We start from the raw sequence: 15,053 nt of genomic DNA, 5'->3' as shown, positions 1-15,053 counted from the left end.
CCAGACAGACACAACTTCCTGCAGCTTTCCAGGGAGGAAATCAGAGGGCAGCTCCACTTATGGCAGCACACGGGATCCTTAGCGATCCGCTCCCTGACACCTTTAGGGATCTAGTCTGTGCTATACCTCTCAACACACTCTAACTATATCTAGAATTAAAGAAAAAAAAAGGCTCACTTGCATTGTTGCCATTTTGCAGACAAGGGTTAAGCTCAATGAATATTTCTCCTAGTGGTTAAAATATAACCCAGAAAAATCAAAAGCATGTTTAACCAAATCGGTTCCTCAGTCTGAGCAACTGCAGGGCCTCACAGGCCATTGCACCGGCACAACGGAGGGCGCAGTGTAGTGGTGAGACCAAGGGCCAAGCAGCAAGACCTGCTGAAGTTGGCACTGCTAGCAAAAGAAGTCAAGCTCCAGCCTTGAAGGCAGCCTTGAATCAGCTTTCTAGTGTAAAGGAGTGTAGAGATCCAGACTGAATCTTACAGAGTGCCAAAAGTAGTGTGAAAGAGCAACTTTCAACGCCAAGAAAAATTCACATGTGAGTCAGTATGACAGTAAAAATATTGTGCCTTTCCACCAAATAGAAATAGATGCATATTTTGTCTCTTCTGACAAATCCCTTGGGTTTAATTCTTTGGTCTGACGCTTCCTTAGTCACTCAGGTCTATGCACAGTAACTGTACAGCAAGCTGTTCTTCACAGTCACTAAATGATTCTGCAGGGTATGAAGCAATAAAGATCAGGATCATAATTAAGATTAAAATATTTTCTCTCTCACAAGTCCTCATTTTAACAACTCGTGAGCTAGTGGCAATGCTCTAGCAACACTTTCCAGTCCGTAGAGTTGCAGAGCATACCTGAAACAACAATACAAACAGTACCTTCAAGCTTACAGTTATGTCACGTGTCTGCATTTTCCTGCTCTTTTTTTGTGTGCAGTTTGTATACAGCAGCATTTTCTATAGTGGTAGCAGCAACATAGATCTCCAGTGGCTTAAAGGAAGGACAAAAGTAGGCACTTAGAGTTGCAAACATTTGCATGCCTATTGGTACGTGGGCAATCCAACTTCTCTTTACAAAAAACAAATTGTGAACTATTCACAAGATGCATTCACAGGAGGCAGCCAAGGCATTTCTCCCCACTTTGGCTCTTGAACTGCTGGGCAACAATTATCTGGAGGGCTAAAAAGTTATTCCATTAGGCCCTGATAGCATCTATGTATTGACCATAGGCAGAAGATTTCTAATTACACACATTTCTATGATTGAATCATTCAGACTGATAGCTATTGATATTATTCTTTAATACATCAGAAGCACTTCCCGCCAGTATCAGCCAGAGAGCTCCCTCCCTCCCTCCCTCCCACAAAAGCATTTGCAGAAGGAAAACTCTTGTCAGTGATATAGCAGGTACGCACCCCTATAGACTGCTTGACTGCTTCAAATGTGTGGGAGTTCATAGCACATAGCTGGATCGTAGTGAAGCAGTGGAGACGAGGAAGCAAAAATACCAGAGTTGCTTTCCCAGATACCATGGAGTAGATAAACATGGCTAGATCCTCTCCCACATACAAAGAAAAGTAATGCAATTATTAATCTTGTTTCCTCAGAGAGGACAAGGGGTGATTTATTTAGTATTTTACTCATCTAACATGCTCAGTGTGTGAGTTACCACTTTGATTTTGTTCTTTTCCCACTAGCTGCATCGCCCTGCTGGAAAGCCACAAAATTCTTTCTGGCCACAGATGAGGGAGTGTGAATGACCAAGAGTGAGAGGCTGAGACTGTTGATCCACTTTAAACCAATGCATAAAAAACACTTGAGTGGCTACTTGCTTCTGGGGCCCGAAGAAGATGCCAGGCGTGCTTAGGGAGGCTGTGCTGCTGGCTTCCCACAGTGCCAGGCGGCTGGGCACCTGGTAGGGTGACATGGTCACAGTCCCAAGAGATGGGTTCCTGACTGGGTAAGGACCTAGGGCAGGCAGGCTGCAGCTCCAGTGTTGCCTGCAAGGGCTGTATTCAGCTCCTCCTTGCTCGAGCCAAGAGGTTGACACACTGCAAGGAAATAAAAGCCCAAAGAAGTTGCAGGTTGTGGAAGATGACATAGTCATGTCACTGCGTTTGGTCTCTGAAAGGCTCCTGCCTGATGTAGGGAAGTACAGCAATTTGAAAAATGATGCCAGCACTTATTTTCCATATTGGCCTTCTTCCCTATGTAGAGTATGTCAGTGACTCCACCACAAATCACTGCCCTGGCTGACGTGACTCCACTTCCCACAGGACCCCAAAGGCAGGTCCCCCGGGCTCTCTTTGCTGCTCTTCTCCTGCTCTGGCCATGCAGAAATGGCCAGAGAAGGTCCAAGGCAGCAGCGCTGGTGTGGCAAAGGTCCTGAGCAAACATGCTCTACCCTTTGGCAGGGCTTAGCAATGTCTCATTGGCATGGTTGTGGATACAGAACCATTGCAAAAGCCCAGGATGCCCTTTCATAGTGACCCAAGCCTGGCAATGGTTTCTTATTGCCCTTTTTCACATGGCATGACAACAGAATCAAACAAGTGCAGCAGGACATAGCATAGTTTCTTAGTGTCTCTCCAGGTCTTATAACAAAAGTCTAGTCTTCAACTTTTCCTGCTGGTATGGGCAATGAATGCTGGGAACTGAGCCTGTATGTTATTTAACCTTTGATAGGGAACTTTACTTGCTACTGGGCTTAAGACCCAGTTTCTGAAAAATAAAATTGATGGGAGTTAAGTATCAGAGCAGCACTGAGGTCCTGAGCATAAGTCTCCTCTGAGTCAAATTTTTGCAGTTTCTCAGTCAGCACAGGTTGAAAAATGATCAGTGAAGTCAGCTTGCCCTTTTTTGAGCATTCTCTAACAGTGAGATGCAATAGGGGCCAGCTGGATTATCTCTCATTCATTGGTTATGACCCATTTTCAGGACTTATATGTGGAATTGTAGTAATTTAGGTTTTTATAAACATTATCTTGTCTGTCAAATGATTTACCAAGTTTAGTCAGTGAGATTCATGGTTCTAAAATACAACAGCTGAATAACAAGCAGAAATATGTGATAATTAAAATATTCTAAGTAATGAAAGCATAGTCTAGTGAGAAGTGGAACTGGGAAGGCTCAGTTGCCTGTAAATTTCTGTCTTACTTTTATATATGTAAAATGATTGTGTGTGTGTGTGTGTATGTGTGTATATGAATGTGTATATAAATACTCAAGTATATACACACCTGGCAAACTATCAGTGGTGGAAACAATCACATTCTAAAGCCAACAAGTCAGAGGTCAAGTTGAAGTTTTTTTATATACCTAGGGAAATCCTGCTTTGAATAACCAATGACTTAACCTTTGCCAGCTATCAGTCTAGTCAGTAGTAATTATCCAAAGGAGATTAAATGATGAGATTCTCAAGGAGAGGTGTTTTGCCTATTGAATAAGACCAGGGATTAAGCACAGATACTTTCCAAATGCCAAGGGAATACTCAGCATGATAGTGATTTCAGATGCAAAGTACACAACTGCAAGTAATTGAACTTTCCTCCCTCCCTTCTTGCTTGCCCTCCATGAATGTGCTAGTACTATGAAATGGTTATCACATCCTGTGATTGGACACAGCTGATTTACCCAGCGGGATGCAAGTGATTTCTAAATAAAAACACTCATTATGTTTGAAAACCAGGTAGCCATGCAAAAAGCATGGTTTTGGAGTTTTTATTTAGCCATTAATTTCTACAAACAGGGCCATGCATAGGTCCTTTCATGGGAACACTTTCATAAACTAATCCTTTGCCTTTGACATTGCACATAGGTATGTCAAGTCATTTTAGTTTAAGGCTTGATGTTAGATTTTTAAGACTTGATGTCTATTCCTAAAACTCCATCCAGACTTCCAAGTTACCTATTCAAGTGTCTGTAAGATGTTTCAGAGACCATACAGATTACAGCCCCGTGTTACGTGAGGTGACTGAATCTGACATTTGGACAGTAGTCAGATCCCCCAACCTCTTCCCCCTTCCCCACTCACCTACTGCCTAACCACAAAGCTCCGTGTTGGCATCCAAAGTCTCCCAGTGCTCTTCTGCCCCTGGGGGTGATCACTGGGCTTTTTGCTGTCTATCATACTAGATCCATAAGCATCTTTCAAGGTGTGCTGATTATACCAGGTCTTGCACAAGAAATAACTAGGAACAAGATGCTTGCAGATGTTTGTCATTACAGCTACATCAGGCAGGATTATGCCTGTTTCATGGGGTTTGTGCATTCAGCTGGGATGAGGGGCAGTTTGCCTCCAGGATAAATAAAGCAGTGTTTAGCTTTGTGGCTCAAGGCCCCATTTTCTTAGTCGGTGTTGTGATGACTGGGACAGCAGCAGAACTGGCTCAAAAACAGGCTGAGCTTCAGCTATGCCAGGTACTACTGCCTGTCTCCTCACAGTGATGGAGTACTTCCTTTCTCACCTGCTTCCAGCAAGTTCATCTGCATTAGTCTGAGCAGCTGGAGGTGATGATCTAAACTAACCTGTCTGCTTTTGCCAGAAGGAGTGGTCACAGGTTTTGCTACCTCCACAGCTTACTGACTAACAATCTAACACTAACAAACAGCCAGGAGACAGAAACATCTGCCTCTGCCACAGCTACTGGGAGAATGCCTCCTTTTACAATGTGGGTCTGCAGCTGGTGGCCTGCAGACCACATCTGGCCCACAAGAGACAGCTGAGCGTCCCACTGACAATCTTCCTCCAGGCTGGCCCCACTCTGACAGCTGTGGGACTGCCTCAGGCAGGATTCATTCACTGTGAGCTGCTCCAGCACCAACAGAGGGTCCTCGTACAGCTTGAATCTGGTAATGGCTGGTCCTCTGCTGAGGGGCAGCAGCAGCTGGCTGAGAAGATGCTGTGTGGTAAGAAGAGGGAAGACTGTGGACCCTGCAGCAATAAGGAGAAAGTAATATTGCTGGTAATAGACATGTTACAATTATGAGTTGAATCTTGGATTGTCTGAGAAGTGGGAAACTTCTGAGGAAGGTGAGGACGTGAGTCTGAGGCCTCTGGCAAATAAAGAAAGAAGCCCTGTGCAATAGGGGACTTTGGGTTATTTTAGAAATGGAGAATAATGTAGAAGTCTGATAACAAGAAGCATGTTTTCAGCCAGGGACAATATTAGAGCAAAAAGAGGGAGGGCTGGCATGAGAATGGAGTGCAGAGACCTCTCCCACAGCAGCTAGCACTACTGCCTTCCTTGCATTGCTCATCCGAGGAGAAGAGGAACAAATGAGCTTGGGCACCCAGGAGCTGCCGACCCCATAGCTGTGATCAGCCAGCTTTATTCCCGGCCTCTTTCTTCTAACTTTCTTCTAATCTCTTTCCTTGAAGGGGGGAAGTAGCTGAAGAAGGAGTAGGAATGGATGTCTCCTTCCTAGGCTGGTTAAAGGCTCTGAGATGTAAAATCACTTGAACTGTAAAACAGGGATGAATTCTGGGCACATCATGGAGGGTATGTGCTGCTGCTGAAGTGATATACAGGAGAGTTAAAAGTAGCCTGCTGGCTTTGACAGTGAGCAGCTGATGACTGAAGCATCAGCACTTGCATAAATCCATGAGATTTACTGAGAGTCTTGCAAAGAGCAAATTAACCTTTCCATTAGCACTGTGCAAACCCTCAGGAGCTGCAGGTAGGGATGGAGACCTGAGTGGAGGTAGGAAATAACTGCACCTGTCAGACATTAAGTTGTGTTAGAGAAACTTAAAATGCCTGAGGGCTCTAGGAGAGGACTGAGAGCTGGGTCTCTGAGGAACTGAGACTCTCTTGTGTCTGTCTCGGTCTGGGATGGCTTGAAAGAAGAATTGGGTCAGTACTCTTAAAATCTGCAGGATGTTATTTTGACCTCTCCTATTTTCCCAGACTATGATAATCCATTTAAAACAACTGATGTGCTTATTTTTTTAATATTGTCCCTTTGAGAGGTGGCAGGGAAGGAGTTGTAACATTTCTGTGGTCAAGTTGAATTGTTGGATTACTTGCTCATGTTGATTCTGGCAATCAAACCTTTGCAGCAAGTCTTTGGTTTTTCAGCATTCTTTCACGTGAGAGTGAGAGATCCCTCTGTTTTGCAGCTGGGAAGTGGCCTTACAATATGTGGCTTAACTCTTCAAGGAAGTACAAATTTGTATGACTCTTGCTTACTCGTAAGTAAAACTTTGAGCACATGGCGGGACTAGGTGACCTCCAGAGGTCATCCTGAGTGATTCTAAGTAAATAATGTGTTTAGTGGCAGCATCTGTACTAGATCTGAATGAATGATAAAATTGAATACTTAGAATCATTCTGAAATAGTTTTATTACAATAAATTCAGACTTAAAACCTGCTAACTCTATACTGAAATCCTCACCTATCTTCATTTTTTTAAAATTCTTTTGAATAAATTTATCTGAGCTACCTGAAAATTAACATACTAGAGAAAGGTTTTGTAACACTGTATAGGCATCTAAAGGGGGAGACAGAAGACATAGCTAATAACTGTTTTTATGTGGTTGTTTTTTTTTCAATTACAAATCCTGTTTACTTCAATGAGGACCATGTTTGGCAAAAACCGATCTTGGAAAAATGCCTACTTCATAAAGATTTTTGCAACAGTTTTTGTTTTTTTTTGGTAATGTACAACAGTGTTCTATTTGTTAGTAATTGTGTACCATTTAATTACATAGCTATAATATGAAGAACAGTAGGTAAAATACAATATTTGTTGAATTTTTCATACAGTTAAAGAAAGAAGAAAACTTAACTCACTTCATAGTAATGAAATAGATTATATTTAGTTTGCTAATGTTTTTTCATTGCTGTTTCCTTAATGCACTAATTATGTTGCGGGAGTACATGCAGCAGTTACACAAACCTTGACTTTATTCACAATTGTTATCGGGATGTGAAGCCAAGTGGTCTTTGGTGACTCCTTGTGAACAAACAATTGATGCTCAGTTCCCTGCCCGCCAGATAACAACTGCAAGCTTCTGGCATGACTTCAGTGTCCACTTAGACACGAAGAAAAGCCCAAGTGTAAATCTGATAATAGCTAGTATGTGGCTTAACAACACAGAAATGCTAAGCCTGCTCATATCCGTAGCTATACTCTCATAAATTCTGGTTGCCATCTATATACATGATGGTGTTTAAACAGAGCAGGAAGAAATTAAAGTATGAGCTTGATTTTGGAGTTTGGCATTTAGGCTTATAAATCTTGGGAGAATCTTTTAAAATCTGATGTGGAATTAATTCTGTGTATGTCTCTCCACATACTAAAAATCTTATGTCTTCAGCAGGTGGTGGGCTTTGGGGACCTGGGTCTTGCTGGTTTTGTACGGAGTTGTGTCCCATGGGATGGCACTCTGGCCACCACTGGGGCTTGTGCCACTGAGGTGTGACAGACAAATTCTGCAAACACCATCTGCAATAAGGGAGCCTCAGTCTAGCTGGTTCAAATGTTAATCACATTTGAAAAGTCCCAAGACTCTTGTTTCTAGATCCGGGCAAGGCTTTCTTTAATCTTGCAACAGGGAATGCCTGTAAGCATTTCTGTAACTGCTCAGGCTCAAGTCAAGCTGGATGTTGCAATGTGAAATTCCAGGTCAAAAGGTGAAATGCTGCTAAATTTAAGATTCATGTTTATGTACATGAATAAATGGTTACTTGGAACATTTCCATTTCAGACACACTATATAAGGTATGGCTGTTTTAATGTTGGGGGTGTGCGGTGATGTTTTTTTCTTTTTTTTTTCTTTTTTTTCTCTTCTTCCTTCTTTCCATCTGGGTACTGCAGTAATTTCACAGGAATTACAAACTGGAAAAATTCTCCTCAAACATACTTTTCCAAGCATGCAAGCCTAATTGTTTTTGTGCATCCAGACTTGTATCTATAAATGTTTGGATATGGCCCTGTAGGCTCACTTTGTCATCCTGAATATAGGATTAAACAATGTATTCTCCTGTCTGTTTTTTTTCTGGCTTCCTACTGTTTGTCTTCCAATATTGGAAAAAATCAAGGACTAGAGATGCATGAGGTAAGAATCCATTCACAGAGATAAAAATGTATTTGATGGGATCCTGTCTTAATGGGAGAGACTGTTGTGTGTGTTTTTAATTTTGGGAAGGTCAGAGCTTAAAGGGAGAAAACAAGAGTACCAGGAGACAAATGGTACTCTAGGGGACCCTTTTTGACCAGGGGTACTGCACCCTTTCCCCCACCGTGGTGTTGGGAGGACAATGCTGTTGGTTCCTTCTGAAGGGTTTGTAAAACAGATCATCTGGTTTTTAAACAGCTTGTGACACACTCAGTTTGATAACTGCAGGTTGTCTATACAACTCCCAGAGATGTTTAAATCATACAGTCATACTGGGTATAACTCCTTCATTTCCTCTCCCAAGGTGGTGTACAGTTTTTGGTGCTGAGTGAATGCTGTTACTGTACTGAGGGGTCTGAATTTTAGTAGAAGGTGGAATTATCACAGCAACCCACTGCCAAGGAAGCAGGTATGAGAATGAATTCAATACAGGTAAGATATTGGGACTTATTCCTCCTCCCTGACTCCATGGTAATTGTTGCTATCCCATTATTTCCTTGCATTTCCTTGCTATCCCATTATTTCCTTGCATGATGCTAGGAGCAGGCTCAACAGTAAGATCTTCCTGCATATCTGTCATCTTGGGGTATCTGGCAGTCAAAAGTGTGGGAAGAATTTATGGGAAATGGTGCATTGATGTGAATTAAAGTATTGGTTCTGGGTAGTGTCAACCTTCCAAGTATATCCTTCCCTCAGAGATGTTTTAGATTAGTCTTTTAAACACTATATAAACTTTTTATAGGTGAGAACTTATCATTTCCTGCTCATCTTATTTTCCACTCTTTCTTAGCACCATTTGATTACACCGTGCTACTTCAGTGTCTCTTATCTACTGTCAGATTAATATTAAAAGTAAGCTTTGGAGCTCCTGTGAGAATCTCTTCGATTTCAGTACATATTTGCTGATAAACATACTTGCATATCCTTCTTCAAAACTGTCCATGGTAAGTTCTTATATATCACCCAACTTAAATGATTTTTTCAAGTGAGATTTGGTGAAAAAACTTCTCAAACTTTCATCTTGATTTACATCTATTGCTTTCATAGAATTTTATCCCAAGAGCAAATCTGACTGGTGCCTTGTTTTATCATTTGCCATCTTCATTATCTTTTAACTTTTTTTATTTTCATTTCCCACTCTTAACCTAGTATATGTAAGTTATTTATTTTTTATTATTACTAACAAACATGGATCTAAAGTCTATTTAATTTTCAGTAGTTCCAGAAGTGGAATTAACTCCAAGATGAAACTGGCTCTGTTTTCATGCTAGATTCCAGAACAACCTGCCAGGCAGTAATATCTGATACTGAATTACAGTAGCTGAACACCTTACTAAGCTTTTTTTTGTGTGTGTGTGTGTGTGGGGGGGGGGATGACCTGTATGGAACTGATGCAAAGGGCTTAGCTCATTAAACCGATACCTTAGGCTACTTTCATAAATAGCATGCTAAAGTTATGTTGGCTTTGTTGCTCTCCCCAACAACCTTTTTTATTGAATTCTTGTTCTTTGTGCACATTCCTGTTACAATATTAAGAACTGATACAGGGGGTTCTTAAAACACATTTAATACTTCCCTGCAAACCAAGACCAGGCACACATGCTCTCTTCCAGTCCCAGCTGTGTTGGCTCAAGACTCTGCTGCCCCCAGCAGTGCAGCAGCCCTCCCCTTTCTGTCCCCGTAAGCTCTGCTTTGGCAATATCCTGAAGCACATGAGAGTGTGGTGTGTGTGTCTTTTTTTTTTTTTTTTTTTTTTTTTTTTTTTTTTTTTTTAAGCAGGCTCCTTGTAAGCCACACAAACAGTTGTGTTAGGAGCTGAGGATTTCATATGCCGCGCTGCGAGAAGGAATGGATGGGTCAGGAAGTCTCTAATACTCGTATTACTGACAAAATACCCATAGCATCAAACCAAGGGCTTGGATTTGCTATCTGAGCTTCTCACGTGAGTGCTTCTTCACCTTAAGTAGTCCTAAACTGTTGAGTCACCTTACACATTTGAAAAAAGAGGTTGGCTAACGCAGCTTTTGTGACTGCAGTGGAAGTGCCAAGGTGGTATGTGCTCCAACTCAGCTGGAGCTGGGCAAGACCACATAGCCCCAACAAATAAATGGATGTCTCCTTGCAGAGATGTTGGCTGACCAAAAGCTGAGTGTGGGCTGGTCTGCTGCCACAAGCCATAAATGAGTCTGTCTTTCCTCCCAGTGTCAGATTTCCCCTCAAGCCTCTGGGCAAAAGTGAAACTGAAGGAAACATCCTCAGATTCATGTAGTGACACAGTTGCATGTCATGTATATGCTCATGTTCAGTACAAATAGAGCCATAGTTATTTTTTCTAGAGAATAAATATTCCTTGTGTATATCGGGGCTGCTGGGCTGTGTCCTGAAAAACTTAGTCTTCTCTGGCATTAGAAATGTAATTCTGTGACCAGATGTTGATGCTAATTGAGTTACAATACCATGATTGAATTGCCCAGTGGGAAACAGCTTTTAAAATGTTGTAACTTAAACTTTGATTTAGTGTATTGCATAAAAGTATGTATGACTTACATTTGATACATCCTCTTTTTTTTTATTAGTGCTCTACTCTATGAACAAAAGTTCTTACGGTCACTATAGCCTGTTAAGTTTCTGCTACATATGCTTCCTCATTGCTAACTCTTCCCCCTATTGTTGGGATCCCAAATTATAGAAATACAGAATATTTTCCTGGGGGGGGGGGGGGGAAGACCTGGAGGTCATCTAGTCTGACCACCTGCTCAAAGGGGGCAGGTTGTTTAGGGCCTTGTCTGGCTGAGCCTGTGCTGGTATGCAGCAGTCTGGCTCTTTCTAATCATTACTCAAAGTATTCAAGTTAAAAAGTTTAATTGAAGTAAATATTTAAGTTTTTGCATAAAAACTGCATGCACAAATACATATTCCCTCATGCATGCATGTGTATACATAATATATTACACTTGAGTGCATGGGGCAGGGAGCTATTTTTATGACCACACTTGTGGAAATATTTGAGTTAAACTGACTTTACAGTAAACACTTTGGCCTTAAACTCACAGTGTGCAGTGACACGTACTGTGCAGCAGTCCAGTTATTAGCACTAATGTTTGAAGGGGTTTTCAGAGCCCCCATTACCATCCCCTCAAGTAGGGGGTCCCTATCTTGGCCCCCAAAGCTTACCCTTAAAATATTTTTCTCAAAACAATATTCATCTATGAAAAAAATGCATACTAAAAGCATTAAAACCAGTAAACTTTCCCCACAAATAACTCAGCCCAGTCTGACAGTGGTGGGGAGCAACCTTTCCCCTGCCCTCCAGTGGTCTCTAGAACAAGGACTGCTCGTTTGTGGACATTCTTATTTGGGGGACAGCCCCTGGTCATCAGTGCAGCCAGGGTTTCTCCTCTGCTCTCTGCAGCAGGGCCCCAGCTGGCAGTGCCATGCTGAAGCAATTGATGTCCTTGAAGAAACTTCAACAGGCTTGCCTGCCTCACACTGAAGTGCCAGGGACCATGCTGAGGGCAGGCTGGCTGGAGCCCAGCTACCACTGGAGTGCAACTGAACGCTTGAGGTGCAGCCTTTGAGTAAACTCCTCACTGAAACTTTGTGGAGAAGCAGAAATCTGGTCAAGGGGATCATATTAAAGACCCAATGCTAATCCAGACAATATAGTTAAAGACTTCATCCAGCTATTCAGAAAGCACAAGAAAGTCCTACAGGTGCCTGAAATGCTTGATTTTTTTTTTTTTTTTTTTTTTCTTCCTGACCATTTTTCTTCCTGGTTGCTAGTAGCTGAGTTATGATCCGGTTGGTTTAACATCCACAGTTCCTGAAGCTTTTTCATCTCTTGGATTTATAACCCACCCCCAAGAAGCTCCTGAATTTGGTGTTCTTTACCCAATTTTGCGTCACACAATTCCAGCTGTCAACCGAGAAACGGAAAGTGTCCAGCTGACCCTCATGTCTGACCCAGTCTTTCAAGCCAAGGACCAAAGGCAGTAGCAAGATATTTTGGGATCAAGACAGGATGTTAGTCTGATGTGTTCTTCCCTCCAAACACAAACCGACTTCAAAAGAAATATAGAAGATCATACAGGCAATCCTCCCATGCACAGCCCTTTATGGCAACAGACAGTGGGGGAAATAATAAATAAATAAAAATTCCTGGCTTAGCAGGGCAGGCTTAGTCCTTGCTATGGCTCTGCCAACAGTTTTGGTAACTAAGGGAACCAAGAAAAGAGCCACAAGTCTGGCTTAGTACTAGCAACGGCCCAGCGTGCTGCTGAGCTCCCCTCCTTCCTTGGCGTAGTTGCGTTTGGTTGGAGGTGGGGACATGGCAAGACTGAGAGGCTTATGAGGAAAAAAAATGGTTGCTATTTAAATAAACAGGATGATGGATAAAAAGAGAACAATATTAAGTAATGAATGTAATTATTAATTAAGCCACTTTTGCAAACTGAACATCAGTATGCATATGCACTTTATCTATTCATTTATTTTTAATGATCACAGCAACTGAAACTCTGGAATTTTTAATTAAAAAAACCCCCAAACACTGAAATATTTCAATGCCATCAGTTTTCTGTAATTCAGCGGTAGCAATAACAAAGTATTCAGTCAGTACAAAAAGCAGATCTACTGATAATAAACAAACAACCACATGCTTTTTTAACATGTTTAGCAAGAGGAGGACAAGCAAGGCAAGCAGCCCCACATCCGCAATCACATCTATCTCTGCAACAACAAGCAATAACCTAGCAATAATACTTACCTTAAAAGTTTTAATTTTTAATCCTTCCTTATGAAAGCATTTGACCTCAGAACTAAGGCAGCTTAAGGGCATGTACTGCACAAGTTTCAGCAGCTCAGGGAATGGCCAATAACTCAGTCCCTTTGGATTATAAGACAGTATCTGTAGGCCAGTGTAGAGCATCTTTAACAAATCTTCTACTAAAATGCAAAATGAATTGAAGAACTGAAATATAATAAATAGCTCAAGAGATTTTTGCAGATAGTTAATGAGGTGGGGTGGGGGGGGGAAGCTAGGACAAAACAAAAGACAGCTTCAATAATTCAAGGAAGTTTGGAATGACTCTATCAGAAGAGCATAACAAATCCTGGGCACGTGACTAAAAAATTACATGATGCTCATTAACTCTCAACTAACTAACAGCTAGACTGATGCTTTAGGAAGAGACCGAAGAGTCAGAAAAGCAGTCCAAGCAGTCATGGCTTAAAGGGCCAATACAGTGACAATAATATAGAAAGTGTGTGGGTATCAAGTGGCAATTTGAACTGGCTTATAAAACCTGTTGCTCAAAGACATCCATGTACCTTAGGGAAGCATCACAGGTCAATAGCTAGTGATATGGTTAGCATCCCATACTGCATGGAGATCAAATCCAACGCACCTGTGGCCAAACCAGAGTGACTATAAGTAAAGTGTGGTTACAGTTTCCTGAATTTCTCTAGGCAAGATGGAGGGAAAACTTTATTTATTTATTTTAAAGAACAGTAGTAGGAAAAACTATGGCTGGAGACCACACTTACTTTCTTCCAAAATTGTTCAGTTCCTTCTAGGCTAGAGATAGCTCAGTGTGGCAGGACTAAACTACAACACAGTTGTATGTATAAATAGCATAGTTATATTCTGGGGCACAGTTTAATAGTAACTATCAGAAATCTCTGTCCACAATGGCTTGGAAAGCTGTACTTAAATCTTGCTTTCAACTCACTTATCAGAAGTTTCTCCTGCCTCAGTGTAATTAAAATATCCACAGTCTAGGCCATTATAAGCGCTATCACCTAATCAGTCTGAAACATCAGTTAGCCCTGATTTTTTTACACTTAAGTTTATCTTCACAGCAATCCCTACCATGTTGGGGAACAAAGCTATGAATAGAACAGCTCTGAAATGTGGTCAACAGACATTTCCATGATACTCTAGGGAAGGCCCAGGTAATTATTTTAACTGTCCCCAGTTTGTTCTTCTGTCCATAACTATAGCTTTGAATTTATAAATAATGAAGCATGATTTTAAAACCCCAAACAAAACCCTCAATTGTCCCAGGAACTGTGTTGTAATTGAGTCTCCAAATGTGGCTGTGTAAAAGAGAACCAAAACTACATTGTATAAGCCTATAACATACAGATGGGCGTAAGCAGAGCAAAACGACAGGATGGAAAACGTCACCAGGAAAATAAACTCTCTCATCACTATTTCACTGCTTTTTACCTAAAAACCCAGTTGCCTATTGTCTTGATTAAACCTACTGTTCTGTTGCATTTTTTTGTTATTGAAGGAACCAGCAGTTGGTCAGTGACAGCTTCCTGAGAAGGAGCAGCTTGAAAAGCTAAATACAGTATCCTGTGCTTAAGGCTTCTTTTGCTGCAAATTGAGGAAAAACTATATTGGAAAATGTAAGTTACTGTAGTAGATTAAAGTACATAGTTTAAGATTCAACTTGCTTAAACATCCCCACTTCAAATACAAAACACACTCCAGTTTTACAAGTAGAGTGTTTAAAAACTGCCGAATGAAGCAGACCAAACATCTGTCCTGTAGCATCCTGGCTTCACGGATGTTCCTCTCGTGTTACCAGGCAGCGTATCCCACTCCAGACAAGAAAGAAACTCACTATGTTGGGAACCAGCACAGCAGGAGGCTTCATTAGCCACAAACAAGAGTAAAGCAGGGCTTCAGGAGGAGCAATGCCCTGTCTGCACAGTTACCTTCACCACGATAAGCACATCATCAGCTGGAGAGCCTGTAACATATACTTTGGATAAACAGAGATATCTATAGATACAAGGCAACTATGGCTTAAGCGTTTCAAGAGCTCTTTGCCCACCAAAGAAACAAGTTCTATATTAAAAACTTTTTGCAAAATACATTCTCTGGTCTTTCTCCGTTTAATATCTTCCTCATTT

At 41.4% G+C, this 15,053-nt stretch overlaps 1 long non-coding RNA gene across 6 annotated transcripts; it reads left to right on the top strand.

Annotated features, from left to right (window-relative positions):
- The first annotated feature begins 7,753 nt into the window (after positions 1-7,753).
- LOC106496911 (uncharacterized) lies at positions 7,754-15,016 on the top strand. Of its 6 annotated transcripts, none has more exons than XR_010883740.1 (7): positions 7,754-8,069; positions 8,434-8,561; positions 8,920-9,073; positions 9,909-10,071; positions 11,542-11,842; positions 14,426-14,543; positions 14,726-15,016. It is a non-coding gene; the product is annotated as an uncharacterized lncRNA (long non-coding RNA). The 6 variants fall into 6 exon arrangements; XR_001294697.2 differs by having other exon boundaries at positions 9,906-10,071; XR_001294698.2 differs by lacking the exon at positions 9,909-10,071 and having other exon boundaries at positions 7,755-8,069.
- The last annotated feature ends 37 nt before the right edge of the window (positions 15,017-15,053 follow it).

Source organism: Apteryx mantelli, chromosome 3, assembly GCF_036417845.1.
Source record: "Apteryx mantelli isolate bAptMan1 chromosome 3, bAptMan1.hap1, whole genome shotgun sequence".
NCBI lineage: Eukaryota > Metazoa > Chordata > Aves > Apterygiformes > Apterygidae > Apteryx > Apteryx mantelli.
Note: the sequence above shows the minus strand (reverse complement) of the source record. Positions and strands in the feature narration are given on the sequence as shown.